Raw genomic sequence first — 6,193 nt, forward strand, 5'->3', positions numbered from 1 at the left:
AAACTTGGAAAAGTGAGTTTCTATGAAAGGGTAAAAATATGAAAAGAAACAAGAAAAAGAAATCACCCTTGAAACCATAGAGCATAGAAAAAATTAGAAAAAGAAAAGCAAAGGAAATGCTCATGGTTGTGTGGATTTGGAAAGAAAAAGAAAAAGAAAAAGATAGGGATCAAAGAAAGGGAAATTGTGTAGAGTGAATCTTTGGGAATGCTCCCTTAGGATAGGCAATTTGGTTGAATTGTCTTAATCATATCCTTTCTTGTAACCTAAGCCACATTACAACCTTTGAAAGACCTCTTGATTCTCATTTTTCACATGATTTGGTACTTGTTGTGATAACCGCATGATTTGAGTTGTTGTTGATTTAATTGCTTGGATGAGTGAAAGTAACCCTTCATGTTATTCATCATTATTATGATGTGTGTGTAAGCTTGATTCAATTTTGACATATATGGCTTTGAATTCCTTGGAATGATTTTTGCACTTTACCATTTCCCTTATTCATATTTTGTCTAGAATTGAGATAGGTGAATTGAGAAAATGCCAAACACTTTTGAACCATTTGAATGTTCTTGGTAAATTCTTGTTTCAATCTTTTGTGTCATTGCTTTGATTGTAAGGGTGGAAACTTTTGTTTAGGGACAAACAAAATGCTAAGTTGGGGAGAGTTGTTAGGGACCAATTAGTACTACTTTTTATACCATTTTATTGGTCCCTTTTACCAAGTTTTGATGTAATTACACACTTTTATTCTCACTATTTTGTATAAATGCAATTAGGTTTAATTTATTTTGTTTTGAATAGTTATTTCACATATTTGTTAGTTTTGTAGAATTTTTGGATGAGAAAGCTTTGGATTGCAGCATCATAATATGGAAGATTTTGGATGAAGCTTGCAAAACAAGGAAACTGAGGCAGCTTCAGTTCGCCCCGCGAACAAAGTTCGCCCCGCGAACTGCATGACAGGACCAGTTCGCCCCGCGAACCCTGCGAATCCAGCAAACTGATTTTTGGGTCAAAAGTGCTGTTTTGAAGGCCAGCTGTTTTTGCCATTTTGGGTCTGCCTTGGAATTGCTTTTCTGCATTGGATGAGAATGACCAATTAAGGAAATGTCAACTCTTTTAGGAGAGAAAATACATTATTCTAGGAATGAATTATTCATTATCATGGATACATTGTACATTGAGATATTTTGTAAGGGAGAAAACAGAGTTTTCTCTTCTTTAACATTCTGTTTTGTAACAATGGTGATGAGGAGCTAAATCCCTTTTGTCAAGATTGGAGGTAGTAGCTATTCTCATCTGTTTATGTATTCACTTTGATTTATATATGAGATAGAGATTGTTGATGTATTGATTACTGTTTTTGCTTTAAGTTGAAAACCAGATTTGAGTAGTTGTCGAGAGAGATTACTCGAGTTTAGACATAAAACAGATTTTCAAGTAGTGAATAAGTTGTAGAGATAGATTTATTCATTACTATTCTTTGATATTGAACATTCAAGGTTGCTATATTGATAGTTAGGTGGAGAGATCGTCTAAGGATCAATATAGTAACTATCACGATATCATTTAGACATAAATGACTTTGAGAGGATATTTGAACATCATCAATAATCTTGAATCTAATTATTTATCATAGGGAATCATAGATATTTGAAATAGTGAACTCCAATCTTGCCAAACTTTTATATTTGTCTAAAACCACTTAATAGTCTTTGTTAACTTTCACTCACAAAATATTTCTCCAAACAAAACAACCCTGTTACTTTCTTAACTTATAACATTTGAATTATAGAACGGCGGTAATATTACCCAATCTCTGTGGATACGATACAAAAATATTTGCCGAAGATATACTCTTTCAACAAATTGGCGCCGTTGCCGGGGATTGGTGTCGATATTACAAGCATTGCAATAATTCATTGTTTTAAGTTTTGTTACTTTTATTGTTATCCCTCTTTTGTTTCACTTGGTTTGTTAGTTTTGAAGATTCTAGTGCATGCGAGGAAAAGCAACTGAGGAGCAACTTCAATTCGATCCTGAAATTGAAAGAACACTTCGGAAGCTCAATAGCAAAACACGAAGAAGAAGGAAACTAGCCGAAGAGAGGAACCGGAGAGAAGAAGCATCTACTTCCGCACTTGTTCAAATCGAAGAAGTGGTTGTAGAGGCTTGTAAAGGAAACATGGCGGATGACAATCGTACCGAAATGTCCGCTAATAGTCCAAGAAGGAATGCTCAATTTGCCCGTGGAGGAAGAAATACGGAGATGAAGACCGGAATCCTCCAACTTCTCTATGCAAATCCATTCACCGGAATGGATCATGAAGATCCGTACTCCCATCTCATCAAATTCTATGAGATTGCGGGTTCGACGGGAATAGACGAAGCGGGTGAAGAAACATTATTCAAGAGGATGTTCCCACACTCCTTAGTGGGAAAGGCAAAAGAATGGTACCTTGATCAAGAATCAAGAGTGATGACGGATTGGAATTTGTTAGAAGAAAAGTTCTTAGAAAGATATTTCCCTCAATCCCGATTCATGGAAGCCAAAACGGCGATTGCAGTATTCACTCAAGGAAGCAACGAGTCTTTAAATGAGGCTTGGGAAAGATTCAAATCAATGTTGAGGAAATGTAAGGGACATGGTTTTGATGAGCTCACTCAAATCCATATTTTTTTAAATGGTCTCCAATCAACTCACAGAACACTTTTGGATGCTACCGCGGGTGGCTCTCTTATGTCAAAGAATGCGGAAGAAGCTAAAGTCATTATTGACCGGATGGCACTCAATGATCGTCAAAGTCAACATGACCGTAGTCCTTCACAACGTAAACCGGGAGTTCTTGAGTTAAATACCAATGACGCCATTCTTGCTCAAAACAAGCTACTCTCTCAACAAGTGGAGTTGCTTACTCAACAAATGGCCAAGCTTCCACAGCAAATGAAGGAAATTCAAGCTTCTCAAGTTCGACATCAAGTAGCATGTTGCGAATTATGTCAAGGGGATCACCCTACTGGTTTTTGTCCTCCACTGGAAGAAGTAAGCTATGTGAACAATCAAAATCAAGGCTATCAAAGGAACAATCAAGGTTATCAACCATCAAGGTTCAACAATCAAAATTTTCAGCAGCAAAGTCCTTACCAACATCAAAATTCTCAAGGACAGCAGTCGCAAGGAGGAAGTTCCAAGCTAGAGGATACTCTTCAACAATTCATGCAAGCTTCCATGGCAAATCAGAAGAGTAACGAAGCAGCAATTAAAAATCTGGAAACTCAAATAGGCCAACTTGCAAAGCAACTGTCGGAACAAAACGCAGGATCTTCTTTCTCCGCTAACACTCAACCCAATCCAAAGGAGCACTGTAAAGCAATATTTACTAGAAGTGGTAGAGAGTTGACAGGTGAAAAAAGTGAGGAAATTACAATAGATAATGATGTGGATGCTATGCTGGAAAATGAGTATGTGGCTTGTGGAAAGAAGAAAGTGGTAGAAACTGCTCAGTTCGCGCCGCGATCTCCCTTCGCGCCGCGAAAACAGCAGAACCAACAACTGATGGAAGAGCAGCGGTGTGAAGCGGAAATGAATAAGGAAATCGAACCAAGAAATAAGAAAAAAGGAGACAAAGGAGTGAATGTCATTCCAGTTCAACATCTACCATATCCGCACGCACCATCAAAGAAGGATAACGCTAGACACTATGCACGGTTTATGGACATCTTCAAGCAGCTTCAAATCAACATTCCATTTGCTGATGCATTAGAACAAATGCCACGGTATGCCAAGTTCATGAAGGACATTCTTACAAAGAAAAGGAGACACGTGGAAGACGAGACCATACTGCTTGATGCACGGTGTAGTGCTATCATCCAAAAGACTCTCCCAAGGAAGGAGTCCGATCCGGGCCGGGTTGTTCTACCGGTGACCATTGGAAGCACATACACTGGAAATGGTTTGATTGACTTGGGATCTAGTATAAATTTAATCCCTCTCTCCATTGTTAAAAGATTAGGGAATGTTGAGATTAAATCGACGAGAATGACTTTACAACTAGCCGACAAGTCTACCACTTTACCATACGGAATTGCTAAAGACATGTTAGTGAAGGTGGACAAATTCTTGTTTCCGGTAGATTTCGTAATAGTGGAGATGGATGAGGACCGTGATGTGCCCCTAATTCTTGGAAGACCTTTTATGAAAACAGCTCGGATGATGATCGACGTAGATGATGGACTAATGAAGGTGAGAGTGCAAGACGAAGAGGTGACCTTTAATCTTTTTAAAGCTATGAAGCATCCACATGACAAACATGATTCATTCCGAAATGATGCAATTGAAGAAAAATACCATGATGGAAAGGCCCGTCGCAAGGAGTTTCATGTCGGACAAATGGTACTGCTTTTCAAATCAAGGTTCAAGTTATTACCGGGTAAGCTGAAGCCAAAAGGGTCAGGACCGTTTGTTGTCAAGGAAGTACGGAATTATGGAGCCATTGTAATCGAGGATCCAAAGTCACAAGAGCGTTGGACCGTAAATGGTCAAAGACTCAAAGTTTACCATGGTGACGACATAAATCGTGATGTGGATGTCGTGTCTCTATTTAAACCGGGCTAATCAGTGGACCGTCAAGCTCAAACGACGTTAAACAAAGCGCTTGTTGGGAGGCAACCCAACGTTGTAAGTCTGTATTTTAATTTTTTTCTGCTGCGTGAGTTTTTGCTGTGTTAAATTTTGAAAAAAATTGGGTTCTGGTTTTTACAGTTCGCCCCGCGAACACTGTTCGCCCCGCGAACTGAATTCACAGTTTCAGTTCGCGCCGCGAACAAAGTTCGCCCCGCGAACAGTAAATAACAGAACTAATTTTTTTTGAAATTTCCTTCAGTTTGCCCCGCGAACAAAGTTCGCCCCGCGAACTGAAAAAAAAAAAAAAAAAAAACTTTTGTTTTATGTCATTTTCGTTTCATTCCTATTTTCACGAACTTAGGAGATTCTTTCAACAACCTCGCTACTCCACATCCAAACCTCCAAATTTCAAAACTTCCCCTCTCCATTCCTTTCTTAAGAGGATTTTGTTGATTATGCTAAGTGGCCTGAGGGCAGGCCAAAATTTTGGGGGGGTGCAGGAGGTGGTGTAAACCATGGCGATGAGTTGAAGGAAGATTGAGGAGTTTGTTGAATTTTAGAGTGTGTCTTGATAATTGTATGAATACTTTTTGAAATTTAAGTGTGTTTTAATCAAATATTGGTTTGCCAACATTTTTGTTTAATTGTTCTTACTCATAAGTCAAGCTTTAAGCAACCGAGAAATGATCGCAAAGAAAGAAGCATAGGACACTTCGAGTGGTGATGATAAGAATTAGTGTCGGCATTTCAAGGTACACTTTATCGCTTTCTAGACTTAACATGAGTAGTTTGATGGTGTGTGCAAATTCCATGTCATAAATTAATTGAAGTATATGTCATTTTTGAATCAAAATAGGACTTAGCCAGTTGTGAGGAGACTTTCCATTGTACACTAAAAAGCGGGAAACCGAGCATTGTTTTAACTCATTCTTATCATGCTAAATCATGCATCAATCCATTTTTGTGTGAAATTTTTGAAAATGATAGAGGCATTGTTTGTGAGAAAAACCACTTGACCAAAAAGTTTGAATCAACTAACCTTGTGAGGAATAATCCTTAGTTAACCCCCTTTGAGCTTAATTTAGGATTCATTTGATTGATCATTGTAAAATCAATTGAAAATTGTGGAATAAATGAATCCTAATTTCTTTCGTATCAGTTGAAACCTCAAACCGAGTTGTTTGCAAAATTTTGCCTTTTGCTTATGTCTAAGTAGGGAGCATTATTGAATAAATTTGGTTTTGGAATCTAAAGTTGGGGAGAGTAAAGTGAAAAGTTGATTAGAAACTTGGAAAAGTGAGTTTCTATGAAAGGGTAAAAATATGAAAAGAAACAAGAAAAAGAAATCACCCTTGAAACCATAGAGCATAGAAAAAATTAGAAAAAGAAAAGCAAAGGAAATGCTCATGGTTGTGTGGATTTGGAAAGAAAAAGAAAAAGAAAAAGATAGGGATCAAAGAAAGGGAAATTGTGTAGAGTGAATCTTTGGGAATGCTCCCTTAGGATAGGCAATTTGGTTGAATTGTCTTAATCATATCCTTTCTTGTAACCTAAGCCACATTACAA

The sequence above is a fragment of the Lathyrus oleraceus genome, chromosome 2, assembly GCF_024323335.1.
Source record: "Lathyrus oleraceus cultivar Zhongwan6 chromosome 2, CAAS_Psat_ZW6_1.0, whole genome shotgun sequence".
NCBI classification, from domain to species: Eukaryota; Viridiplantae; Streptophyta; class Magnoliopsida; order Fabales; family Fabaceae; genus Lathyrus; species Lathyrus oleraceus.